Here is a 27917-nt window from a genome sequence, read left to right as displayed (position 1 = left end):
TGGAATCCACAAAAGTGTGAAGTAGATTGTAGAGAGTAGTGTAGGTGGATCACCTGGTGAGAAATTGAGGTTTTGGGATTTTTACTATGTTGTGGATGGAAGCAAGATGGAGGGCACAGGGTGTTGTCCTGGGTTTCTTCTTCATGCTTCTTCCTCCTCCTTCTCCATGGGTTTGGGGGGCATTTTGTAATTGGGTGGAAAAGTCTGCATTGGGGGCTCTTTGGGATCAGTTATTGGGTGTCTTGGTTTGGAAAGACAGGAGTCTGCTAAGGAAGGCAGGAGCCTCCCCTGAAATGGAGAATGTAAACCCTCCCCACCCCTCCCAATTGCTATAATTTTAAATTAAGGGGCTCTCAGGCAAAAAATATGGGAGCAGGAAATAACAGTTCTTTAATAGGGGAGAAAAAATAAAAGGATAAAATAAACAATGCAGTACACTAGAACAACACTGCCAGAGTCAGAACCCAACCTGACACCCTGTGGGTCAGGGTGCTGGCAGCAGTCCCATTGGAATTGTGGCTCAGCCCTCCTGCAGTGTCAGGGGTGGTTCTGTTGGAGCAAGGGGGTCCTGTAAAGAAGGATGTATTATTCCTCTGAAGATCCAGTGGAAGAAGAGGCAGCTGCTGTTCCTCTGGGAAATCCAGTGGAGAAGCTGTGCTGGTGTTCCAGAATCTCCAGATTATATCCAGGCAGGAATGCTTGGCTCCTCCCTCTGGGCTCACATCTCCCAGTGGGATGCTGTAGTTCTTATCAGCCATGCAGGGACATTCAATAGTCTGTTATCAGCAATGTCCCCTCCCAGGGAGGCGTGAATGTGGTCACTCAAAGAGAGAGATAAAGCAAACTGCCCACTTGACAAAGGTAATCAGCCATACAGATGGTAATGGAAAACATCTTGCATTGCAATCTTCAACATTGGGTTAAAAGGGAAAATAATCTAGGTGTCAGCTCTTAATTGGATAGTTTAGCTCTAAAAGACCTTGTAACCAGAGAGTGTTGGCCATTTTTGTGGTGCTTTTCCAGCGCACTGAGCCTGGTGTGGACAGCGTGCAAAACTCTAGATAAGGTAACAATAAATCAGAACCTGAATGCTGAAAAAGCCAGTGCATCTCTTTCCTGACACAAAACCACTCCAGGAGGGTCTCCCCCAACAGGGGAGCCCCAGAAGTCGTGGAATCAGCAACAGGTACCCCAGCAAGCACCTGCCCAGGGTGAGAGCAGGAGCAGGGCACAGTCTGAGGGACTCGGCTGCTCCAGGTGTGCTCAGCAGACAAAACTCTGGAGAAATACCTGGGAGTCCCCAGGAATGCACAGCACCTTCCTCTCTTCCCAGAGACAGCACCTGGTGTCAGGGAGTTATCCCAGTAAAGCAAAAGGAGGGGAAATCCCTCCTGATTGGATCTCCGTGCTTGGATCTGCCATTCCAGAGGGAACTGAGTCTGTTGCAGGGGAGGGCTGAGGGTCAGAGCAGCTTCTGCCCTCATCACCTCCACAGCCTCTGGGATTCTCCTGAGCTCCACCTCTCCGTGCCAGGAACCCTTTGGCATCACCTCCACAGCCTCTGGGATTCTCCTGAGCTGTTCTTCCCAGTGCCAGGAACCCTTTGGCTTCACCTGCACAGCCCAAATGTGGGATTTATGGGTGGAATTTGCAAGGAATTCACTTGCACAGGGTTGGAGCAGGCTGTACCCTGGAGCTGTATTTGCTGCCCAACAGAAGCACCTGAATTCCAGGATGATTTTTCACTGGAAAACATGGCACTGCTGTATTTCCTTAGCAAAGGCCTTTCCCTAGCCAAGAGCCAAAATTCCCCTTGGATTGGCCTCCTGGTTTTCCACACCCAGGGCCCATGGATCCTCCTGGGCCTCCTGGACAGGAAGATTCCTACACAGAACATTGTCTCCCTCATTTTATCTGAGCTCTCCCAGACTGTCCCTGCCCATGATGGGACAGATGTGGAAGCATGGCAAAGTTGCTTGGAAAGGACCATTGGTGCCTCCATTCCAGCTTCTCAGTCTAAAGCTCCTCCTTGCCCAAATCCCGGATCATCCCTACCCTATTTCCAACCAGCAGGTCAAGAGCTGAGGTGCTTCCACCTGCTGGGACACTCACCCAGGTAAAGGTTTTCCTAAAATCCAATCTAAAATTCCCATTCTGGGGATGTTAATTCACCACTGCTGGGTTTAGAGCCATGGAATCATTAAAGTTGGAAAAGACCTTTAAGGACATCAGGTCCAATTATCAGCCATGGGCTTTATGTACTTTCAGTGACAACAATGCAAGGTAAACCAGAAGCATTTTGGATTTCTCCCCAGCATTGCTGGAATGGAAAGTGGAGACAGAAATTCCTGGTCTTCCTCATTCATTTTGGGTAAAAAAATAGTGATTCCTAAATCAGAACATGTCATTCAGACATTTCCACAGCGTCCATCAGCACAGACTTAAGCTGTGGATTGTCACATCCCCAAGGTCTCATCCCCCCAACGTGGCCCAATCCACTGCCAAAATTATTCCTTTCCCTGGGAATCCCTTGGTGCTCCAAGATTTCTCTTGATGCAGCATTTCTTCAGAAAAAGAAAAAAAAAAAAAAAAAGAAAAAGAAAAAAAAAAGCTTTAAAGTCTTGTCCCGAGTTCTTGGAATTGAAATTAGGCTAGATTTGTTTTGAGCTGGGCTCAGTGAAAGAGTCCATTACAAAATTAGGAGCAAAAGCAAACATCCGAATTGCAATTCCAGCATGAAAGAAGTTCTTGATGGAAAGGACAATGCTGAGCTCCATTGTCACATGCAGAGGATTGAGCTGTGTCCCTACAGAGCCAAGAGAAACTTTGGAAAGGGGGGGATTTTTGGAGCAAATTATTGTCCTTTTTGGAAAAACGGCTTGGACAGGAATTTGATCTTCCATAAGAAATAAGAAAAGCTTTGGAATGCCATCCAAACCCTCTCCAAAAAAGGAGATTTCAGACAATTCCTTTCTCTGGAGTTTTTTTTTCCCCTATTTCTTGCTGAGTAGAAAGGCAGAATTTGGATTTTTTAGGAATAATCGGTGTATTTCATGAAAAAAAAATCCCAATCATACTTGTTGGTACTGCTACAGCAACAGAGTGATGGATGAAATGTTTCCCTGGAATAATTCTGCCATTGTTCCATGGCTTGAGTTTATTCACATAGCTGGAAAGAATTTTAACAATTCCAGGTAATATTGAGGTAATGGCTACCAAAAACCCAGGTGTGGTGGCCACCCCTGACAGCACAAAGAGTTAATCATCCATTCCCAAATCAGCCCCACCAAAACCACACCTGCCCAAATCAGCCCTTCCCAAACCTTCTTTTTCCAAAACCTTCCTATCCAAACCATCCCTCCCAGATCATCCCCACTCAAATCATCTCTTCCCAAACCCTTCCTACCTAAACATCCCCTTCCCAAGCCTTCCTTTCCCAAATGATTTCTTCCCAGATCATCCCCACCACATCACCCCAACCCAAACCACATCATCCCCTCCAAAATCAGCTCAACTCAAATCAATCATTCCTAAATTGTCCCCTCCCAAATCTTCCCTTCCTAAATCATCCCCACCCAGACCACACCTGCCCAAATTAGCCCTTCCCAAAGCAGACCCTCCCAAATCCTCCCTATCCAAACCATGCCCACCCAAAACTTCCCTTCCCAAATCATCCCCACCAAAACCACCCCCACCCAAATCAGCCTTTCCCAAACCTTCTTTTTCCAAAACCTTCCTACCCAAACCATCCCTTCTCAGATCATCCCCACCCAAATCATCCCTTCCCAAAGCAGACCCTCCCAAATTCTCCCTATCCAAACCATCCCTTCCCAGATCATCCCTTTCCAGATCATTCCCACCCAGGTGATCCCCACCCAAAACTTCCCCACCCAAATCATCCCCACCCAAACCACACCTGCCCAAATCAGGCTGTGGAGAGAGGAATGAACCAGAGCAAAGCCAAGGAAAATATTGGAAACTAAGGACCCCAGAAGGGTGATGGGCAGGGAAGAGCTGCTGGGAAGTTGAGAATGGGGAAGTGCACGTCCTGCACCTGGGGAGGAACAACCAGCCTGGGCTGGGGGGACCTGCTGGAGCAGCTCTGGGGACAGCGAGGTGTCCCTGAGCCAGGAGAGTGACCTGGGCCCGGTGGGATCCTGGGGACATCAGGAAGAGCATGGCCAGCAGGTCAGGGGTGACCCTGCCCCTGTGCCCACCCTGGGGGCACCTCTGGCTGCTCTGTCCAGCTCTGGATCCTCAGCACAGCAGGGCCAGGAGCCCCTGGAGCTGAGCAAGGGCTGGAGCAGCTCGGGGCCAGGAGAGGCTGAGGGAGCTGGGGCTGCTCAGCCTGGAGAGGAGCCCAGGGAGAGAGAGGGCTCAGCCCCTGGGGGGCCTGGGTGTCCCTATGTGTCTGTCTGTTCCTGTCTGTCCAACTTGAGCCGTGAAACAATTGGCAGAATTATTCCAGGGAAACATTTAATCAACTACTCTGTTGCTCTAGCAGTTGTCCCCCAGTCTGTCCCTGTCTGTCTATCCCTGGCTGTCCCTGTGTGTTCCTGGGTGTTTCTGTCTGCCTCTGGGTATCCCTCTGTCTGTCCCTGTGTCCCCCAGTCTGTCCCTGTCTGTGTGTCCCTGTGTCCCCCAGTCTGTCCTTGTCTGTCCGTGTGTCCCCCAGTCTGTCCCTGTGTGTCTGTCCGTGTGTCCCCCAGTCTGTCCCTGTCAGTGTGTCCGTGTGTCCCCCAGTCTGTCCCTGTGCGCAGGCTCAGGGCAGCCCCAGGCTCGGCTCCAGGCCCAGCCATGGCCCCAGAGCCACGGGCAGGGCCTGAGCCCAGGAGCTGCCCCTGCCCAGGAGGCAGAGCTGCTGCCCTGGGCAGTGCCAGCCCTGAGCAGAGCCCAGAGAGGCTCTGGGGGCTCCTCGCTGGGGCCATGGCAGAGCTGTGAGCACAGCCTGCTGTGCCCTGAGCTCTGCGAGGGCCCTGCTGGAGCACGAGGGGTCTCCAGGGACCCTCTGGGCTCCCTCCAGCCTCACCCACCCTGGGGGGATCCCTCTTCCCATTGCAGGAGCGCAGCAGAGCCTGTGCTGACCCTGCAGCCATCCCTCACCTCCTGCAAGGAGAGAACAGCTGTGTTTTCTTGCCATCTCTTGGGGCTCTTCCATAGCTCACCAAATATCGTTGCAGAGAGACACATTACTGTGTTTACAGCGCTCTGTTTACAGGAGATGCTCTCGATTTAGGGGTTTTATTATGATATTTTATTTTTATGGCTCTCCGCATGATCTGTTTGTTTGCATTAACTTCAGCTGAAGGTTTCATAATCTGATTATGGGGAGCAGGGCTCGGGAAGAAGTTATAAAACACTCAGAGTGCAGCGATGCACCTGCACTCCTGAGCACCAGCTGGGTTTGCTCCTTGATCCTCAACTTCTTCCTTTTCCAGGGCTTTCTCTGGCGATGAGGGATTCTGATGGATCTGTGGCCAGCAAAAGGGATGGAAAGGTAACACCAGAAGGACTTTGAGGACTTTTCCTTCACTTTCAAGGTGCTTGCTGGCCATGCCCAGTGACCCAGGACCTGCCTGTCCATGGGTTTAATAGGGCCATGGGTTTGTCCAGCCCAGATTTGGATGGTCATGGATAACAGGGCCATGGGTTTGTCCAGCTCTGGATGGTCATGGATAACAGGACCACGTGTTTGTCCAGGCCTGGATGGTCATGGATAACAGGACCACGTGTTTGTCCAGGCCTGGATGGTCATGGATAACAGGGCCATGGGTTTGTCCAGCCCAGACCCAGATGGTCATGGGTAACAGGGCCATGGGTTTGTCCAGCCCAGACCCAGATGGTCATGGGTAACAGGGCCATGGGTTTGTCCAGGCCTGGATGGTCATGGATAACAGGGTTGGTGGGGGTGGGAAATGGCTCTGCCTGACCGTGAGGGACAGACATGTCCCTGTGTGTTTCTGAGCCCCTGTCCCATAGTCCTGTCTTTGTCTTGGACATAACATTAAGGTAACAGGTTTCTTTCTTTTCAATGGATCCATGGAATGGATTAATGTCACCTCTGTTTGCTTGAAAGAGGAGAATTCAATGTCTAAAACAGCTTATGGTCCAGAAAGTGCAGCTCCTGGTTCAGTTTTGGGTTCCACAATGTGAGACGGATCTAAAGCTATTGGAAAGCACCCAAAGGAGGCTGTGAGGATGGTGGATGGTCTTGAGGGGAAGCTGAGGCTGAGGGCACTTGGGATGTTCAGCTGGAGCAGAGGACACTGAGCTCAGAGCTCACCAGGGGCTGCAGCTCCTCCCGAGGGCAGCTCCAATCTCTGCTCTGGGACAGGGACAGCACCCAGGGCATGGCTGGAGCTGGGCCAGGGCAGCTCAGGCTGAGCTCAGGGCAAGGTTCTGTCCCCAGAGGGTGCTGGCACTGCCCAGGCTGCCCAGGGAATGGGCACGGCCCCGAGGCTGCCAGAGCTCCAGGAGCCTTTGGACAGCACTGCCAGGGATGGACAGGGTGGGGTTGCGGGGGCTCTGGGCAGGGACAGGGGCTGGATCAATGATCCCTGTGGGTCCCAGCTCAGGAGATTCCATCATTCTGTGACCCCATGCCATCCCCAGCTGCTGATGGAGGTATCCCAGGTGACTATGATCCCCACTCATCCTTCTTTAGTCCCCCCAAGTGTTTGTGAAAGAAGGTTCTGGAGTGGGTGACCTCAGGCCAGGCTGTGTCCCCATCACCTCAGTGCCACCCCCTGCCCTGAGCTGTGGCAGGAAGGACCTGGCGCAAACATTTGCATCTTTCCTGAGTGCATCACAATTACCTCCAGCAACTTTTCTTTGACTAATTGGATCCAAGCAGAGAGAGAGCTCAATAATTCTCTTTTTCCCTCATGCCAGCAAGTGGCAAATTGCAGGAAAGATGAGCCTGGAGCCAGATGTTGGCCAGGAAATAAATTTGCCCTTGAGCAAAGGGACTTCCAGCCATTATGTTCCACTCTGAACATGCATCAGAACAATGCAGGCATTAAAGTCAGGAGGGCTTTTTCTGGCAATTTCTTAAAAAAAAAAAAAATCAAGGGAGGGGTTGACCGAGATCTCAGATATCCCAGGGCTTTTTATTCCAAATCACAAGACTTGCAAATTTCCACATGAACGTTGGGAATGAGTTGTCCCGGGGCCAACTGATTCAGGGCTTCAGCCTCCATCTGCTGGGGAATTTCAAAGGAAAGGAGATGCCTAAAAAAGCAGATCTAGGATGGGGTTTCCATAAGCTCATAAGCCTCTGTAACCCAGAAAAGTGCCTGGCAGAGTTTGATGGGAACAGAACTTTCCTGAGGGATGGAAGAGGAAGTTTTTTACCATTTTCAGAGCTACAGGATCTCGTGGTGGAGCAGCTGTTCTGCACCCCAGGAAATGTTTGTCTCCCAGACATCACACTTTTCTCTCCAAGAAGACCCAAAGTGGAAGCTGTGATTCTTTTGGGTAAATAGAGCTCTCCAAAGGCACCCAGTTCCACTGGGCAAGGGAGGGGATTGTCCTGCTCTGCTCTGGGCTGGGGCGGCCTCACCTCCAGTGCTGGGGGCAGTTTTGGGTGCCCCAAGATCAGGAAGATCTAAAGGTGTGGGAAAGCATCCAAAGGAGGGACACAGGGATGGGCAAGAGTTTGGGAGGAGCAGCTGAGGGCACTTGGGATGTTCATCTGGAGCAGAGGACACTGAGCTCAGGGCTCACCAGGGGCTGCAGCTCCTCCCGAGGGCAGCTCCAATCTCTGCTCTGGGACAGGGACAGCACCCAGGGCACGGCTGGAGCTGGGCCAGGGCAGCTCAGGCTGAGCTCAGGGCAAGGTTCTTCCCCCAGAGGGTGCTGGCACTGCCCAGGCTGCCCAGGGAATGGGCACGGCCCCGAGGCTGCCAGAGCTCCAGGAGCCTTTGGACAGCACTGCCAGGGATGGACAGGGTGGGGTTGTTGGGGGTCTGGGCAGGGCAAAGCTGGACTGGAAGATCCTGGGGGGACCCTTCCAGGATATTCCATCATTCCATGATTCCAGGGTGAAGGGTACAGCTCTGTGCTCTGCCCAGGTCATTCCATCCCTGCCTTCCTGCAGCTGACTCCCAGCTTGGACTGGGGACAGTGCAGGGAATCTGCTGAGCACAGGAACATCTTGGATTGTCCCTCTTCAGTGTGCCCCTTGTCCTCAGACTTGCTGACTTGGTTATGCCATGAGGGAATCTGCATCTCCTGCAAAACGGAGGGAAACTGGGGATGGAGAGGTTCAACACCATAAAACAGAGGAACTCTGGGAATCTCCATCCTTGGAATGTGACAACATCAACTGGGCAAGACCCTGAGCAAGCCCAAGTGACTCTGAAAATGACCCTGCCCTGAGTGAGGGTCAGGCCAGGAAATCTCCAGAGGTCCCTTCCCACAGGAAGGAGTTCTCCTCTTTTATGGAAAGCACCAAGCAGAATCCAGCCAGGTGTCCTGCTCCAGCAGCAGAGGCAGAAATCTTGCTGCAATTTTCATAGGAATATCAACCTGCTCGTGTGGAACTGGGGAAAAGGACCCTCAACAGCACCAGGAAAAGGGAGCAGCAGCACAAAAATGCTGCCAGAGCACGAAGGAGCTGATCAAGGCAGGAAAATCAGCCTTTCCCTGTTCCCCACAGCGCAGATCCCTGTACTTAACCCTGCACATCCCTCTGAACCTCCATGCTGCAAGTGCTGCCTCCACCCTCATTTTCCTTTTAATTGTTTCAATCCCTGCTAATTGCAGGGCCAGCTGCTCCCAGCCGAGGATGAACAGGCAGGTTCCAAGGCAGCCTGCCTGGTGCCAGCAGCAGCTGCTGGACAAACAGCAGATCCCACCTTCATCCCCTGCCTGTTTCCATTGGAGAAATGTCATTCCCTGCTCACCAGGCACTGGGGGCTCTTGCCAAATCAGTTGTTTGATCCTGGGTCAATGTCACCCTGGTTTTTTAAGATTTTCTAAGCCTTCTGATGTTGACATTCTTGTAGTGAACTTTCTCACACACTTTCTGTAAATAACTCATTGTTTTGCATTCCTTTATGGAGGAGGAGAGAGTTGATGGACTGTTGGTTTGTCCAGTGTGATTGGAGAGGTGGCATGGTCACCTTCCAATCCGCTGTCACTTTTGGAAAACTATAAATGCTGGAGTCAGAAAAGAAACTTCCCTTTTTTCCTTCACCTTGAGAACAGCAGTGTGAGTTTGTGTTCTTTCATGTCCTATAGTGACAGGTCAAGCTTAAATATGAACTTCTCCAACAGCTCAAAAAGCCTTTGCCACCTGAATTATCACATCCCTTTCTCGCTTAGAACAGGGGAACTCAGTCAAGGCTTGAGCATCCTGTCCACAAATATGAACAGAGGCAGGGCCAACCCCCAGATTTCCCTTTTTTCATTATCAGAGACTAGTAAGGCATGAAAAAAAAGCTTTTCATTAAAAAAAAAAAGAATCTGAAAAATATTTTTGAGGGAAAACATGCTCCAAACGTGTATTTTTAAAACATCTTTTTTTATCCCACCTTGCTGTCTCATACCAAACCCTCAATTTTTGCCTACACACACCTTCTTTTAAGCAGAAAAGAGGATTTTTGCCCATTTTGTGCAGAACTGGTGGTGAGATTGATGCAGAACTCCAGTGGCAGGTGTGATGAGCACAGCAATGAGCTCTGGTTTGAGAGCTGCAGAATGGGAACAGAGTCAGCATTCCACAGGCCTTGGCTGGAATTTATCAGGAAGTGAGAGCAGGTGGATCCACGGCAGCCTGTGCATCCCATGGAATGCTGGGGATGGAATAATTCTGCTGATTTTGGGGTTCCTCTCCTTGGGGTGTGCACTGCCATGAGCTGTGGGAGCTTCTGGGGGTGTTGGGGTGGGCTCAGGGTCCAGCCTTGGGGATTTTGGGCTTCTCCAGGGCAGAACCAATAGCTGGGAGGGATCCATAAGAACATTACCAGTAAAATCAGGAAATTTTTAATCAATGCTTGCAGGAAGCCACCTGAAACTCCAGAGGGTCTGATGGAATGGCTTCAAGCGACCCTCGGGCTGCTGCCAGTCCCATTTCTGTCACTTTCACACATCCAGGGATGGGGACTCCAACCCTTCCCTGTTCCAGGCCTCAGCACCCTCCCCATGCAGAAATTACCCCAAAATCCACCCTGAGCCTGCCCTGGCCCAGCCTGAGGCCGTTCCCTCTGCTCCTGTCCCTGTTCCCTGGAGCACAGCCCGACCCCCCCGGCTGTCCCCTCCTGGCAGGAGCTGTGCAGAGCCACAAGGGCCCCCTGAGCCTCCTTTGCTCCAGGCTGAGCCCCTTCCCAGCTCCCTCAGCCTCTCCTGGGGCTCCAGCCCCTTCCCAGCTCCGTTCCCTGCCCTGCACACGCTCCAGCCCCTCCCTGTGGCTCTTGGGGACTTGGGTTAATGGTGGACCCGGCAGTGCTGGGGACTGAATGACCTTAAAAGTGTTCCCAGCCTTGAGGGCTCTGTGATTCCCTGATCCAGAGCTCCAGCAGTGGCTCTGGACAGGCTGCAGAAGGAGCTGTCCCCATGTCACCACACCAATGGTCCCAGGTGGTTACTGGGCCTCAAAATGGGCCTCAACCTTCAAAATCCCTTTCCACTCCCTTACGGATCCTGATTTTCCTGCGTTTCCTTGTCTGAGACATCCCCCATGCTACAGGTGGGGGTCTCTGCTCTGGGTGGGGGGCAGTAGAAGGAGCTCTGTCCTGTTTTTCCTGAGGATTTGGCCAAAATTGGCCCCCCTGGTTGTGCTTTGGGATGATGGGATCCTGTGACCGTGTTCACAGGGGTCCAAGGATGAGGGAAGAGACGAGGATCTGACTCCATGTTTCAGAAGGCTTGACTTATTATTTTATGATATATATTGTATTAAAACTATACTAAAAGAGTAGAAGAAACAATTTCATAAAAAAAATAGCTAAGAATAGAATAGGAAAGAATGATAACAAAGGTTTGTGGCTCAGACCAAAGAGAGTCCGAGCCAGTTGGGCTGTGATTGGCCATTAATTAGAAACAACCACATGAGACCAATCACAGATGCACCTGTTGCATTCCACAGCAGCAGATAATCAATGTTTACATTTTGTTCCTGAGGCCTCTCAGCTTCTCAGGAGGAAAAAATCCTAAGGAAAGGATTTTCCATAAAAGATGTGTGTGACAGGATCCCATGGGATGGATGTGCAGCTGGAAATGCCCTGCTGCTGCTGCTCGCTGGATCCTGCACTCAGCCAGGACTGGGGTTTGCAGCCCTCCTGCTCTGGGATTGCTGCTGAGTCTTCCTCATACCTGGGACATGAGGGAGAGGTCAAAGTGCTCAGGATGGGAAATAACCAAGCCTTGGCATCAAAATGTGGCTTCCTGTGCAGTTGTGCTATTTGGAACCACCGTTCCTTGGTTTTTGTGGCCTTTTTAAGCGGGGAAAGGAGGAGGAGGAGGAGGAGGAAGAGGCTGAGCAATATAGGAAAGCTTTTTAATCCAGAGCCAGAACTGGCACCAGTCCTAGGCCCTGATGAGACAGTTCTGGCCAGTTCCTCAGGGCAGAAGTGCCTTTGACCAGCTCTGCATCTTGTCATGTCACTGACATATTTTATGAAAAATCCCTTTGCCAGGATTTTTCTCCTGAGAAGCCTCAGAAAAGAAATGTAAACAATAATTATCTGATTGCTTGGAATGTGGTCTGGAGGTTGCTTTACCAACAGGTGCATCTTTGATTGGTTCCATGTGAATTGTTTTTAATTAATGACCAATCCCAGTCCAGCTGTGTCAGGAGTCTGGTCAGTCATGGGTTTTTATTATTCATTCCTTTCTAGCCTTCTGATGTCTCCTTTCTCTTCCTTTAGTATAGTTTTAGTATAGCAATAGAATAGAATAGAATAGAATAGAATAGAATAGAATAGAATAGAATAGAATAGAATAGAATAGAATAGATCAGCCTTCTGAGAACTTGGGGTCAATTCTCATCTCTCACCTTGTCCTGGGACCCACAACAACACCTCAACAATTAATGACCACACTGTCACACCCAAATCATACATTTTTACTGTTAAACGTGAGGATTTCTGGCCTTATCTCCAGCAGTTCTCTTGAATCTTGCTTAAAACCCTCCCCTAACTTAAAAAAACCCAACCCAAACTAAACAAAATCGAAACAAGCCAAATTAAAATTAAAGGGTTTATTAACTTCCCTTCCTAACAACAGGGGAGATCCTTTGGGATTGTCTCAGTCTGGTTATGGTGCTTCATTTACTTAAATCAGGTTTAAGGTAGAACAACTGCCTTCATTCACTTAAACCTGGCCTAAGACAGAGCTTTGCAAACCCTTAAGAAATAGAACAGACCTGGCTCTGCACAGATCAGAGAGTATCAGGCTGATTTTAATTTAAAAATAATCAAAATATTCCAGCCAGTAAAAAGGAAAGCCCCCAGTCCTCTCCTGGAGCTCCTCCCAGTTCTGAGAACACAGAAATAAACCACACCCAGCAGGGATTATAATTAGAAAGGAGCTTTACAAGAAAAAGAGGGGAAATTGCTCTGTCAGCCTCAGGTCTGTTTTGGCTGAGCCTGTTCTCTCCAGAATGTGCTTTGTCAGGAATGCTGCACTGGGATGCTGATGGCTGTGGAGACTAATTCTGGAACACTTTCCCAGGATCCTGCTGAAATGAGGGATTTCAGTGTTGTCTGTAAGAGGAAAAGGAGCTTCCATTGCCTGGGAATTGTCCTGCAGTGGGGAAACCTGGAGACCCTCGACTGGATTTTCTGGATGAGGCAGGAACACTCCTCCTCTGGGGGCTCATCCAACAGGAACTTTCCCAAAGTTCCAGCTGCACACAACAAAATCCCCACTCCCCATCTCCTCCTCTGACAGGAGAGTGAAAAACCTTCCTTGTTTTCTGCCTGGCCTGGAGCATTTCCCAGGGAAGCTCTGGATGCCTGAGCCACCAGATGTGTTCCAAAGAGGCATTGGGGGGGCAGAGGTGGATATTCCGTGCTGCAAGATGTTTAAATAATGCCAATTCCCATGGCATTCCCATGGATGTCATTCCAGCCCGGGCTCCAGAATCCATGATGGACACCAGGCACTACAGACATTCTCTGGCCAGATGTTTTTTCCCACTTTGCAGATGTTTTGTGGCTGGAATTTTCCTTTTCAATGTCTCAGATGTGGTATTTTCGGGGTCCCCCGTCATGGGGAGAAAAGATGAATCTGATTCCATGTTATTAGGAGGCTAATTTATTTTATGATATATATTATATTATATTATATTATATTATATTATATTATATTATATTATATTATATTATATTATATTATATTATATTATATTATATTATATTATATTATATTATATTATATTATATTATATTATATTATATTATATTATATTATATTACTATACTAAAGAATAGAGAAAGGATACAGACAGAAGGCTAAAAGATAATAATGAAAACCTCATGACTCTTTCCAGAACCTTGACCCAGCCTGACCATGACTGGCCATTAAGTTAAAACAATTCACATGAAACCAATCAGACAATGACCAGTTGGTAAACAATGTCCAGACCACATTCCAAAAGCAGCCAAACACAGGAGAAGCAATCAGATAATTATTGTTTTCCTTTTTCTCTGAGGCTTCTCAGCTTCCCAGGAGAAGAAATCCTGGCGAAGGGATTTTTCAGAAAATATGACAGTGACATCTCAGATATCTGGGAGAATTCCCTGCAGATGCTGCAGTGGCCACTGAACCCTGGCAGCAATGTTTTGAGCACTTGTCTGGACACTTTACTGAGTTATGCCTGGATTTTTTTATCCCAAATATCTCTCTTTGCTGCTGCTGCCATGGCTCTCTGTGTTTACAGTGTTTTGTTCCCTCTGTTCATTAATATTTCACTTAATGAAGACAATCCCTGTCTTTACACCTCGCTGTAACTCCAGGGCTGTGCTGGGAGGCTGTGATTGCCTTCCCAACCCGCCGGGAGTGTCTGTGTTAGTTTATGGATTAAATATCCGGGTGTGTTTCTCCACATTTTCATTCCTGTGCCTATTCCATTCTTGGAGCTCAGCTCCTTCCTCCAGCTCTCCAAGAACATTTTTAATTCCCAAGGGTGGTGCTTAATGAAAGACTTCACAGCTTAATTTAGTGACAACAGTATTTGTCTTAAGGTTTGGGAGGGAGTGAGATCAAATCCAGGAGGAGTTCCCCTTTTATTAAAAAATAACTCTGGGTTCTTATTCTCTGCATGTCAAAGGGATCCCAACAGGAGCACTTCATTATCTTTATCTACTCCTCCACTATTCTTAGCATTATTTAAACAGCTCCTGTTTGAGAGGCAAAACTTCAGCTGCAGCAGGTGCTTGAGCTCCCAGCCCTGATTTTTAGATGTTGAAAGCTGCATCCCTGCAATCAGCAGCCCTGGAGTTTTTCTGCCAGTGGGTTTCACTTTCTCTGACTGTAATCAGCTCCCCATGGGTGCACTGAGAGCTGTGGGTCCTGCTCTTCACTGAGGATACACACAGGAGTATCCCAGGAGGAAAATGTTCAGCTACCAAAAGCTTTGGGTTTCTCTGGGAGGGAATACAGGAGTGCTGGGAGAGGATCCTTTCTGTCCCACCAGTCCTGGACTGGACATTCCCTGTCACTGTGATATTTATTTTTAAAAAAAATCCTTCACCAAGATTTCTTCTCCTGACAAGCTGGGAAGCTCCAGCTTCTCCATGTTTTACTCCTCGGAATGTGATTTGGAGAACTGTTTACCCAGCATGTGAATTGTTTATAATTAATGGCCAATCACAGCCAGCTGTGTCAACTCTCTGAGTCTGTCACGGGTTTTTATTATTCATTCTGATGTATCCTTTCTCTTTCTTTAGTATAGTTTTAGTATATAATTTTCATTCATATCATATCATATCATATCACATAATATCATATCATATCATATCATATCATATCATATCATATCATATCATATCACATCATATCATATCATATCATATCATATCATATCATGATATAATAAATCAACCTTCTAAGAACTTAAGAGTGAATTCTCATCTCTCACCTCATCCTAAGCCCCACAACACCACAACAATTAATAACCACAATTCCCAAGTCCAAGCAGGGAGGTTTTTCACCTCCTGCTGCTGTGGGAGAGGGATTTTCCAGCCAGTCCTATGTTTTGCCTCCTTCCCAGGTTCTCCTTGTGCAGTTCCAGGCTTGTAAACCCTCCAGAGGAGGATAACACAGACCACAGGGGCTCACTGATGGGGCACTATTGAGTTACAAACACATTTGGCTGTGCTGGGAATGAATTATGGATGAGGAATGTGGTGTCATTGTCACCAAAACATGGAAAACCAGAAATTCTCCAACAAAATCTTCTCAAGTGTTCAGAGAATCAGGCATTACTTTATTTTGGCCAGGATGTGCAATGGAAATTATTCCATCCACACGTGCCTGGGTTTTGCAGTGAAAATCCTCCTGTCACACCTGGTACTTTACCAGATTTTCATGGATTTACACAGACAAAATACAAATAAATTGTTGTTCATTGGTCCAAAATGGCACAGTTTTTAATAGTCAATCTCCTGTTGGTTATTGATCCCTCTTCCTTTGGTGCTAATTTTGTCCTCATTCCGTGGGTCTCTTACTGATCTTTTCCCAGCCCAGGTGTCTGACCACCCCAGGGGTGATGTTTGTTAAGGTTTTTTACCTCCTCTGCATCTTCTGGCTCTGGGAATTTTCTTTTTGTTGATTGAAGCCCGTCAGGCCTCACCCAGCAAAACTCAACCCTCGGTAAAAGAGTCTTTTAAAGAGAAAATTTCACTTCCCTTCCCCTGGGCAGAGGCAAACAAAGCCCTGACTAAAGCTGGTTAAAAAAGTTTAAAAAGTTGCATCACTTCCAGCTTGATGAGGGAGAGGGGAGATGTCCTTGAGGCTCCCACACCGGCATTCCCACATTCCTGCTGGAATTCCCACAGCATTCCCACATTCCTGCTGGAATTCCCACATTCCCATGGCATTCCCACATTCCTGCCTGCATTCCCACATTCCCACGGCATTCCCACGTTCCTGCTGGCATTCCCACATTCCTGTTGGCATTCCCATGGCATCCCCACATTCCCGTTGGCATTCCCACATTCCCATGGCATTCCCACAACATTCTCACATTCCTGCTGGCATTGCCATTGAATTCCCACATTCCTGCTGGCACTCCAACATTCCTGCTGGCATTCCCACATTCCCATTGGCATTCCCATTGCATTCCCGCATTCCCATGGCATTCCCACATTCCCATGGCATTCCCACATTCCTGCTGGCTTTCCCACATTCCCATGGCATTCCCACATTCCTGCCAGCATTCCCACATTCCTGTTGGCATTCCCACGGCATTCCCACATTCCCATGGCGTTCCCACATTCCTGTTGGCATTCCCACAGCATTCCCACATTCCCATGGCATTCCTACATTCCTGCTGGCATTCCCACATTCCTGTTGGCATTCCCACAGCATTCCCACATTCCTGCTGGCATTCCCACATTCCTGCCACTCCAGCACATCCAAGGGCTGCTCCAGGAGCTGCTCCCACCCCGTGCCAGTGTTTGTGCCACACCTGCAGAGCAAGGATGAGAATTAATTACCATTAATTACACAATCCCCAATCCCCGGGGCAGCCAGGGGGGATGAGCTCCACCTCTGGAGTGCTCTGAGCTCAACCTCTCGGGGTCTGCCACAAATCCCTGCATTTTTCCAGTGAAAACAGGAATTTTTGTGAAATGTCCATCACCAGCTGTGGGAAATTCAGGATTCTTGGACAACTAACTAATATGATTAGGTAGAAGCTGTTTATTATTTATGTTATGTACTTATTTATACATTTTAACTCTACCGCACACGCTGATCACCCATTTTTTATTGGTGCTTTTGTTTTGTTTATGCATTTTGCATGCACTTCTCAGAATATGTGATTGGTCATAGTTCAGGTGGCTCCCAGCTCTGTTATCTCCTTCTTGTGGTCCTGGAATTCAGTTTCTCAGCTTCTTATTTTAACACAGTTTATGTCTTAGTAACCTTGATGAATTCCAAATTCTGGTCAGAAGAAATGGCTGGTGCACCCTGCAGTCTGAGCTGTTCATACATTGCTACAAGCAGTGCTGGTGGTGGGAAAGGAACTTTGCCTCCCCACACAGTGAGGAATTGGTTTGAAAGGATTTTTGAGCCAGAGGAAGCAGGGGTGGGCTGGGAGGGACCCGGGAAATCAAGGAGCCACGAAGGATTTCAGAGCCAGCAGATGAGTCTGGGCTGGCTCCAGCACCCCGGAGTGAGGAGAATTCCTCTTCTGAACGCGTTCCTGGAGATTTCCAGAGCAAACCTGGACTGAAACACAGCGGAGAGAGGGGTGAACACATTGATTTATTGGAATTACTTATCCAAGCCCACAGGACTGGGACAGAGCGAGGGTTGAAGAATAATTTATTGATGAAATAATTTTTTTTTTGCATGATTTTCAGCCCCAACTCAGCTTTTTCTCCTGTCTTGACTTTAAGGTGCATAAATTCCCCAGTTGTTTCTGGGGGTTCAGACTTTCTGTGGCTTTGCAGGAATATTTTGTGATCCATCCCCCCTCAGTCCCTTCCCAGCAGAGCTCCTGTAGCTCCCTGCAAGGTAGGGCAGAACAACTGTTTTGCACCAACTGTTTCCAGCTCATGACTCTGTCCAAACGTCAAGAAACAGAAAGATTTTTCTCCTGACACCTACAGAAAGACTTAAAAACTGAAGTGTTCTCATTGCAGCAAGAAGAAGCTTTTGGATCCCTGAAACGCTGTCACTTACCATCTTCCCAAAGCCAAGAAAGAACAGGAAAAAATTTGCCTCCTAATTAAAATCCAGTCACAATTTTTGTAGCTCGTTTCTGTAAGAAAGATCCAGTTAAAATTGTCCCCTTCAGTTATTTTTTCCTGTCGCCTCCCTTCCACTGATGACAACTTCCTTTTACTCAAACAGCCTTGATGCCTTGGGAAGCTTTTGCAGTGGAGCTGGAGGGTTAATTCCCCCTAAATTTAAATCTGTTCTGATATAAAATGTAATCTCCTGCCATCAGCAGCTCCCAGAAATGCTGCTTTGCTAAACTGCCCCGTTTCCAAGCTGTGCTTTGATTTACAGTTTATCCATTCACCGCTCCTTTCGCATTGCTAGTAAAGGCTTTTATTAAGGATGACAGGAATGTTTTATCCACCATCATAAACAGGGCTTTATTAAAAAGAAAAAAAAACCCAGAAAGAGTTGGAATGATAAAAATGCAGGTTCCCAGTCCTCTTTTCATAACTTATTGGGGGAGACTTTCCAGCTGAATCAGCTGCTGAGTTGTCATGTTTTTCTCTGGGAGGATGCAAATTTAAGGGATTCGGGGTTGTAACTGTGATACTTTCAGGCTCTGGGGTACCCACAATTACTGCCTGAGAGCTCAGGATTTCGGGATAGAAACAGGGAGTTTGTGGCATTCATCCTGCTGGGAATGCAGGAGTGCTGGCTGGCACCCCAGCCTTCTTTGGGATATACCACTTTTATCCTTTCCTGTTGCTCTCTCTCTCAAAAAAATGGATATTTCATATTTTTAATCTCTCCTGTGAATTTGCTCTTTCAGGACTGACATTAATGAAGTGAGGTCTTGCAGCAAAGAGGTCCTGGGATTTTCCAGAAGCCCTTCAAGAAGCCAAAGGACAGAGAATTATGACACATTTCAGGACCAATCCCTACCAGTGACATTCCCACATCCTGCTGAGCTTTTTCCAGTATTGCCTGCATGAGTCAGAGAATTTCAGGGTGGTTTAAGTGGGAAGGGACCTTAAAACTCATCCAGTGCCACCCCCTGCCATGGCAGGGACACCTTTCACTGTCCCAGGCTGCTCCAAGTCCCATCCAGCCTGGCCTTGGGCACTGCCAGGGATGGAGTCTCCACATTCCTCTGCTCCAACACCTTCATAGCAAAGAATTTCTTCCTAAAATCTAAATCTGCCTTCCTTCAGTTTAGGACCATGGTCCTAAACTGGTGCAGACATTTCTCAGGAGTCTTCGGATGTGCCACAGGGAACATTTGGATGTGCCTCCAAAGAACTGTGCTCAGACTGGCTCCTCACTGGATGAGATCGCTGCTGTTCTTTAAACTTTACATTTTAATGCTTTAAAATATAATGCTTTTAAAATTCCCTGCTGCCCCTCAGTGTCCTTGGCTGGCTCATTGAAATCTGCTGCAATTCCAAAAAATGCTCAGGAGACTCTGAGGGAGCTGTCCACCATGGAATCAGCAAGGTGGAGAAAGACCTTGAAGATCAGGGAGCCCAACTGTCCCAATATCCACCACTGACCCCTGTCCCCACACCCACAGGTTTATGGGACACTTCCAGGGATGGGGATCCAGCACTGCCCTGGGCAGCTGTGCCAGTGCTGGACAGCCATTTCCATGAAGGAATTATCCCAAAATCCACCCTGAGCCCACCCTGGCCCAGCCTGAGGCTGTTCCCTCTGCTCCTGTCCCTGTTCCCTGGGAGCACAGCCCGACCCCCCCGGCTGTCCCCTCCTGGCAGGAGCTGTGCAGAGCCACAAGGGCCCCCTGAGCCTCCTTTGCTCCAGGCTGAGCCCCTTCCCAGCTCCCTCAGCCTCTCCTGGGGCTCCAGCCCCTTCCCAGCTCCGTTCCCTGCCCTGCACACGCTCCAGCCCCTCCAGGTCTCTCCTGGCAGGAGGGTCCCAGAGCTGCCCCAGCACTGGAGGTGCCCCAGCAGTGCCAGCTCAGGGCACGGGCACTGCCCTGCTCCTGCTGCCACCCCAGGGCTGGCACAGCCCAGCTGTCCTTGGCCTCTGGCACACCTGGGCACACCTGGGCTCGTGTCCAGCCACTGTCACCAGCACCCCCAGGGCCTTTCCTGCTGGGCACTTCCTGCCCTTCTGCCCCATCACTCCTGGTGGTGTTCACACAACATCTCAACACCCCAAGAGCCTCCCCAAATCCATCCTGTGCAATGACACCACCAACCGGCCCTCAGGAGAGAGCAATTCCCAAAACAACCCTTCCCTGGAGCCTCTTCCCTTTGGAAGGGAGGGATCAAGGAGGAGTTTGTGACGCCAGGGGCTCAGACTGGAACCCACCAGAGGCTTCAGCACATCCAACCCATCTGTCCAAACATCACTTTGGGAATCTTCCCATTGTGCTGTCCTTTGCACATGGATCCAGGCCAGAAAAGCCCTGGATGCTCTGAGGACATCCCTGTGTGCTTCCCAGGCCATTCCCAGGCTCCTGCAGACCCTGCAAGGCTCCAGGGAAGAGAAACAAAACCATGCTTGGAGATGGATTTGTCAGCACGAGAGGACGTGATGTTTATTGACATCAATGGAATAAATAAACAAGGCAATAAATTTGGAATTGCTGCTGGAATTACTCGCTAGTGCTGGATATTGAATTTTACCTGGTTTTATTGTTTGTGCAATGGGCTGCTGGTTTATGCATCATCATCTTTTTTGATATACTGATTCTGGATGATTTGATTGTATATCCTGGGAAAGAAAGAGGGGGAAAAATATCCCTGCCAAGCCTGAAATGTGCAGATGAACCAAACCAAGGTCCCAGAGATAAAAATGGAATTATTCCATCCCCGTGCGACAAAGTGACCTGGCTCATGCTGGGAAACAATGTAAGAGGAAATGTTCCAGGAGCTTCCAAGGCACAACATTCCTCCCAGATTTCTGAGCACACAAAGCTAAGAACTGGGAAATAAAATGGTTCTAAATCCTGTGGGCTTTTGCTCCCTGACAGGCCCCTTGTGTGATGGGAGGAGTGGTCCAGGGCAGTCCAACCTGGAGATTCCTCCCAATAGATTTGATTTTGCAGAACCACTACTTGCTCAATTCCTGCCTAGAGATCTTGTTTTTTCCTGGAAATTTTGAAAGATTCTTTAGTTTTACCCCATTTTGATTTTTCCCTGCCTTAAAATCCCCGGGATTTTGCAGATGTTTTGCCTGAGCTCTTAGGGAATTAACTTGCTTTGGCTTAGTGTCCATTTTCCCTTGTATCCGAGGAGTTTATGGGAAGAATTGGGACTGTTTGTGGCTGGGTACCTCTTCAATGGTCAGCCACCAGCTGGACCCTGAGGTTTGCCTTAAATCACCTCCTGGTTCTTCTTGCTTTTCCTAAATACAGTTTTGCCCTCAAATAAACTTCTGCTTCTTCCTGACTTTCCCAAATGCAGGATTCCCAGCACAAGAGCAGATCCCACAAGGCTGTGATAGCCCTGGAGTCTCCTTGGAGAGCTCCATGGCTCCTGTGTCTATGTTCCACCCCTTGTGGGGAAATATATCCAGATATTTAATATTATTTGGAAAGCTGGTCCCCAGGATGTATTTCCTCCCCACCACTGCAGTGACCTTGGCATTCCCGAGCACAGGAATTCCCTGCCAAGGGCTGTCCCACTGCTCCAGCAGGTTTGAAACTCTTCAGCTTTATGGTTTCCTTTTTATTTATTTCTCCCTGAATCTCCCCTCCTTCTTCCCTGGCATTCCAAAGAAGCTGGAGAGCTCCAGTTCCCAGAGGAGCCTCCAGAGCTGGAGCAGCTTCTCTCTGTCCCAAGTGTCAGTCAGGAGCTGGATGGGAGCTGGATCCCCCAGCCAGGGCTGGGAGCTGATTTCCCAAATTTTCAGTGTGGTTCATGTTCAAGCCCCTCAATTAAAACCCTGCCTTGCCCAGTGGATCTGAGCATCCTCTATTTCCAAAGTGACCTCAGTTTGTGTTTGAATAAAAGCATTTAAAAGGAGCTTTCTTGGTGTTTTTGGTCTTCTGGCTTGAAGGAGAATTTAGGGAGTTTCCATTTCAAGGCTTTGGAAGAGTGAAAGTCCCAGCAAGCCCAGATATTATTGACAAAAGCTGAGAAATAACATCCTCCAAAGGCCACAAATCTCCCTGTGAGGAGAGAGAATGAGCACAACCATTAATCCTACCTGGCTATGGTTGTGCTGATCGTGGCTGTAAGAATTCATTTAGAAGAGAAATTAATTAATGGAGAGAAATTAATGAATCCAGGTGTCCAGGACTATTTAGCAGTGACTATTTCTGGTGGCCAGGTGAGTGTCCCTGCCAGCACGGGCTCCCTGTCCCTGCACCTTTGGGGTTATTAACCCTCGTTGGGTAATTGGCTGCTGCTGGGCGGTTGAATGCAAGCAGCTGGCACTCCATCTTTTAAAGAAAGGAGATGTTAATGAGCTTAATTGTCTCCCTGCACCCACAGAGTGATTATCCTGCTCCGAGATAGGGGAGGGGAGGACTCAGCACTTCTGAGAGTTCCCCAACCTCATCAAAAGCCTGAGCTGGGTTTTTTAATGAGGTTCTGAGGTTTGCACTGATCCCTCCCGTGCGGGGTTTGCAGGGCTGACAACAGGACAGCCAGACATTCTCTGTGTGTCAGGCTGTTCAATAATAATCACAGTGCTCACCCACTTAAAACCAAATCCCTCCAAATGAAAATGTCCTGCCTGACACGCTGGATACAGCCCCGTGTGCACGGAAAGAAAACACGTTCCCAGTCTGAAAAATCTGCTTTGTATTAGCCTGATGTTTAAGTCATTTGTCTTAGGCTGTAAAAAGACACAGTTGGAAGAAGCATAATGTGATGGGGGAAATATTGAAGCCTGTAAAGATCAATTTTAGGAGCAATTATTCTCTTTTCAACATCAAAATTCAGTGCGGCTGGTCTTTGTATGGAGCCAACGAGAAAGCTCCTCACCCCCCTGCAGTAAAATTCCAAATGCTGCTTCCTCCAGCTGCTGTCCCACACCCCAGTGCTGATCCAGCAGATGTTTGGGCAGGAAAAGGTGGTGATGAACAGGAATCAGGGCTAATATTAAAATGAGCTGTTTTCATTTCAGCCTCCTACGAGCCCCAGGAACAAAATCAATCCCTGTTTGCCATCTGAAGGGCAAATTTCCAAAGAGAAAGAAGCGCTCATTTTCAGGTCCTGCCAATTTTCTGGGAAAGCAGAGAAGGAAAGAAACGTGATCCCAGTGCTTGTTACAGATTGCTTAAGCCAGTGCCTGTTGGGATGGCTCTGGAATGGTTTTCCATGGTGGATGTAAAGGATGTGGCTTTGCAAGGGGTTGGGCTCAGACACGAGGATTTTATGGCCTCACATTTGCCATACAAAGATGGAGAAGGGTCTGGAGGGTCCACAGGAGGAGCAGCTGAGAGCACTTGGGATGTTCAGCTGGAGCAGAGGACACTGAGCTCAGAGCTCACCAGGGGCTGCAGCTCCTCCTGTGGGCAGCTCCAATCTCTGCTCTGGTGTCAGAACTCAGCATATCCTTCTGGGTGTCCAGAGTTGCCAAGGACCCCGTCAGGGGGCTTGCAGACCCTGGCATGCTGCCCAGAACACCTGGAGATTTGATTTTGACCCTTGGAGCAAGTTGCCAGCTTTGTATGAGGACGTGAATGTCACGCAGGTTTGAGTAGTGTAATAACAAGATGATCATAGGGTGACAATGTAGACTTTAGGATTTTTGGTATGGGGGTTATGGGGACAAGATGGAGGAATCTGGGTGCGTCTGGTCCTTCTTCTTTCTTCTTCTTGTTCTCCATTTTTTGCGGTGATGTTGGCACTTTGGGATTGGTTTAGAGTAGAAGTGCACTGTCTAACACAGGTGATAGGTATTGGGAATTAAGTGTAAATATGTTATATGTAGTTTGCAGTATAAAAGGACAACACCACCTTACGAGTGGTCAGAGTGCCTGTGGCTGCCCTGCTGAGCAGATCTCGGCTGGGCAGAAAGAAAATTGTATAGATAAGAATTAATAAACAACCTCAAGACTGAAAAGTGAAGAGTCCAGACTCGTTCTTCAGCCGCGTGGGCCGAAACAGAGACATCCTGCACATCTGGGGGCAGCAATTATCAAACAGCAACCCGAGACTCTGGGACAGGGACAGCACCCAGGGCATGGCTGGAGCTGGGCCAGGGCAGCTCAGGCTGAGCTCAGGGCAAGGTTCTTCCCCCAGAGGGTGCTGGCACTGCCCAGGCTGCCCAGGGAATGGGCACGGCCCCGAGGCTGCCAGAGCTCCAGGAGCCTTTGGACAGCACTGCCAGGGATGGACAGGGTGGGGTTGTTGGGGGTCTGGGCAGGGACAGGAGCTGGATCAATGATCCCTGTGGGTCCCTCCAGCTCAGGATATTCCATCATTCTATGATTTATTTCAATCCTTTCCCACTGCAGTTCCCAATGGGGAATGACTCCTGGATGAGTTCTGATGAGCAGCCTGTTCTGGGGACAGTGCAGATCTCCTCCTCACAGAGCCCACCTAGATCCTCCCCAGGGACCTTCCCCAAGGGCTCCAAGGGACAGAGCTCAGTGCTGGGAGTTCAGCTGGAACCAGCCTGGAAAAGCACCCAGATGGAGCAGCTGGGACACGAACCACTTTGGTCCCCTCTGTGGTCACCTCCCTGCTCGGGGACAGAAAGGCACAGCGAGGAGTCAGCAGGGAGAAAGGGAGATCAGAGGGGATCCAGGAGATGGAAATGTATCACTGCTGGATCTGGGCTGGGCTTCAGCAGGTACAGGGAGAAAACAGGGCTGGGCACAAAGTCCCCTTTGGTACCTTAGGGGAGCTCCAGGCTTAGACTTTGTCACTGCACTGTCACTGCTCTGTGTCAGATGCAGAGTTGTCTTAGGTTGGAAGATTTAGCAGGGCTGTGTGTTCTATCCCCATCTGTCAGAGCTGGGGCAGTTCTCTGCTGTCCATGGGGCAGTTTTTTCTTTATCTCTCCCACAGCCAATCCTCCCTCCAGGAGATCTCTGCTGTCCATGGCCACTGAGTGTCCCTGCAGGGCTGAGCCAATTCCAGCATCCCATGGGGAGATGCTGAGCCCAGGGGAGGAGCCAAGCATTCCTACCTGGATCCAATCTGAGCCTGGCACAGCACAGCAGCCTTTGCCCAGTGCATTGCCAGAGGAGCAGCTTTCTGCTGCCCTGCATTGCCAGAGGGAGCCCAGGCCCATCTGCAGCAGCCCTGGAGCTGCAGAGGAAAACTCCCCCCTTGTGCAGGATCCCTGCTCCAGCAGCAGCACAGCTGGCACTGCAGGAGGGCTGAGCCCCCATGGGATGGGGCTGTGCCACCCCCTGACACACAGGGGTCAGGGCATGGTCTCACTCTGGCAGTGTTTTTTTTTGTTTGTACTATTGCATTTGTGTTTTTAATTTTCCTAGTAAAGAACTGTTATTCCTATTCCCATATCTTTGCCTGAGAGCCATTTAATTTCAAAATAATAATAATCCAGAGGGAAGAGGTTTGCATTTCCATTTCAGGGGAGGCTCCTGCCCTCCTTAGCAAACACCTGTCTGTTCAAACCAAGACAGGGGTGGACATTCCAAAGCCTTGCAGGAAGTGAAAGGGTTCTAGTTTCACAGCAGCGAACAGCAGAATGTTTGTTCTGAGGTGAGATTTGGTGTTTCTGGGTGCTGGCGGATTGCTCAGTGTGCCTTGGGCCTGCTGGGTTGGAGATGTCTGGAGGTGGAGTGTGGTGGATGCTGGAGCAGCTCCAGCTGTGCCCAGCAAAGCCCTCAGTGCCAGCACCCCCTGGGCCCAGGGCTGTGTCCCTCAGCCAGGGGTTTGGGGCTGTGAAGGTGCCTGAGTCTGTCTCTGCTTAATCCCACAGAGGCCCAAGGGTGTGGATTTATTGCCCCTGTGGTTTGGATTTATTGCCTAGTTAGATCAGACAACCCTGTGCAACAGGAAAACAAAGGACTATATATTCCTAGTTCTAGTCCTAGTCCTGGTCCTAACACAGCTAAACCTTGCCATATTTCCACAAGCAGGAGAAATGAGGGCTCATTTTGAACAAAACCACTACAACCAGCACAGTTCAATGGCTGGAGCTGAGATTTCAGTGGCCCAGAAGAAGCCTGGACAACGTTTGAAGTCCAGGGAGAAACTTCCTGAGTAGATTTTTGTCTTCCTGCCTCTAGGAATAGAATTTTGCAGCCAGTTTTCCAAAGGTGTTGGCCCATCCTTTCCAGAGTGGGATTTGAAGCAGCACAAGAGGAACTTGCACAAGAACAGAAAAATAAGCAACAGGAGCAGGGCCTGACCCTGAGGTTTTGGTGTCCTCAAGGAGGAGGTGACACCAGGGAAGCGCAGGAGTTTTGCTGGTAGGAATGTGTGCCCAGCCATGCCAGCAGGCAGGACAGGGCTGCTGTGGCTTGGCAGCCACAACTCTGTGTGTGTGACAGTGACACAATTTTGTCACCCAGCCCATCCCCTCTGGTCCCTGACAGCCACAAAAACACAGAGGCCATGGAAGGATTTTGCTTTCTGTTCCCAAGAGGAAAAGGGAGAAACTTTGGATGGAGATCTGGGTAACCTGAGATACCTGTTCCTTGCAGGACTAGGGATTAAATGGCCTTTAAAGCTTCCTTCCAACCCAAATATTCTGTAATTCCATGATTTTGTGCCCTCTCCACCTGCTCTTGTCCTTTCCTGACACATTTATTGCTTTGGCCATTGCTGCTTCAATTTTTGGAGGTTTCTGATCTTTGTAATCTTCTGATCTTTGGTCTTTTAGACAGCAGCATTTTGTCATCACAGTGTAGGCAATAATCATTCCATAACTGCTTCTGTCTTACAGCAAAGGAAAATAATTCTGACCTGGACTTAAAGGAAATGTCACACACCTCAGGCCAATGGGAGAAAATTGATCCTTGTGCTGACAATTGAACAGCCATGGAGATGTTCTTTTGCCACTTGGAAAGGTCATCTTCCCTCTCCCTCATGTCCTCCCTGACACTGTCTGGCACGTGCCATGGACTGCATCCCCTTCTTGGTGACATCCCCAAATCCATCCTCCAGTTAATTGCCATGGAATATTGTTCCAGATTGCAAGGCAAGATGTTTTCCATTACCATCTGTATGGCAGATTACCCGTGTCAAGTGGGCAGTTTGCCTTATCTCTCTCTCTGAGTGACCACATTCACACCTCCCTTGGGAGGGGACATTGCTGATAACAGACTATTGAATATCAGTGCATGGCTGATAAGAACTACAGCATCCCACTGGGAGATGTGAGCCCAGAGGGAGGAGCCAAGCATTGCTACCCAGATATAATCCAGAGGTTTTGAGACACCAGCACGGCTTTCTCCATGGGATTTCCCAGAGGAACAGCAGCTGCCTCTTCCACTGGATCTTCAGAGGAAGAATACATCTTTCTCTACAGGATCCCTGTTCCAACAGAACCACCCCTGACATTGCAGGAGGGCTGAGCCACAATTCCAATGGGACTGCTGCCAGCACCCTGACCCACAGGGTGTCAGGTTGGGTTCTGACTCTGGCAGTGTTGTTCTAGTGGACTGCATTGTTTATTTTATCCTTTTTGTTTTTTCCCTTCCCTATTAAAGAACAGTTATTTCCTGCTCCCATATTTTTGCCTGAAATCCCCTTAATTTCAAATTTATAGCAACTCGGAGGGGTGGGGAGGGTTTACATTCTCCATTTCAGGGGAGGCTCCTGCCTTCCTTAGCAGACTCCTGTCTTTCCAAACCAAGACAAATATCCACCAGAATCACGGAATATCCTGAGCAGGAGGGACCCCCAGGATCCCCCAGCCCAGCCCCCATCCCTGCCCAGACCCCCAACAACCCCACCCTGTCCATCTCTGGCAGTGCTGTCCAAAGGCTCCTGGAGCTCTGGCAGCCTCGGGGCCGTGCCCATTCCCTGGGGAGCCTGGGCAGTGCCAGCACCCTCTGGGGGAAGAATCTTGCCCTAAAATCCCTACTAGGACCCTGTCGTCTCCAGCTGGTGATACCTCTAAGCCTCATTCAGGAGATCCTGAGCTCCTGCCTCAGCTTTTCCGAGCTGCAATATAAAAACTTG

The sequence above is a fragment of the Camarhynchus parvulus genome, chromosome 15 (genome assembly GCF_901933205.1).
Source record: "Camarhynchus parvulus chromosome 15, STF_HiC, whole genome shotgun sequence".
In the NCBI taxonomy this organism is placed as follows: Eukaryota; Metazoa; Chordata; class Aves; order Passeriformes; family Thraupidae; genus Camarhynchus; species Camarhynchus parvulus.
Note: the sequence above shows the minus strand (reverse complement) of the source record.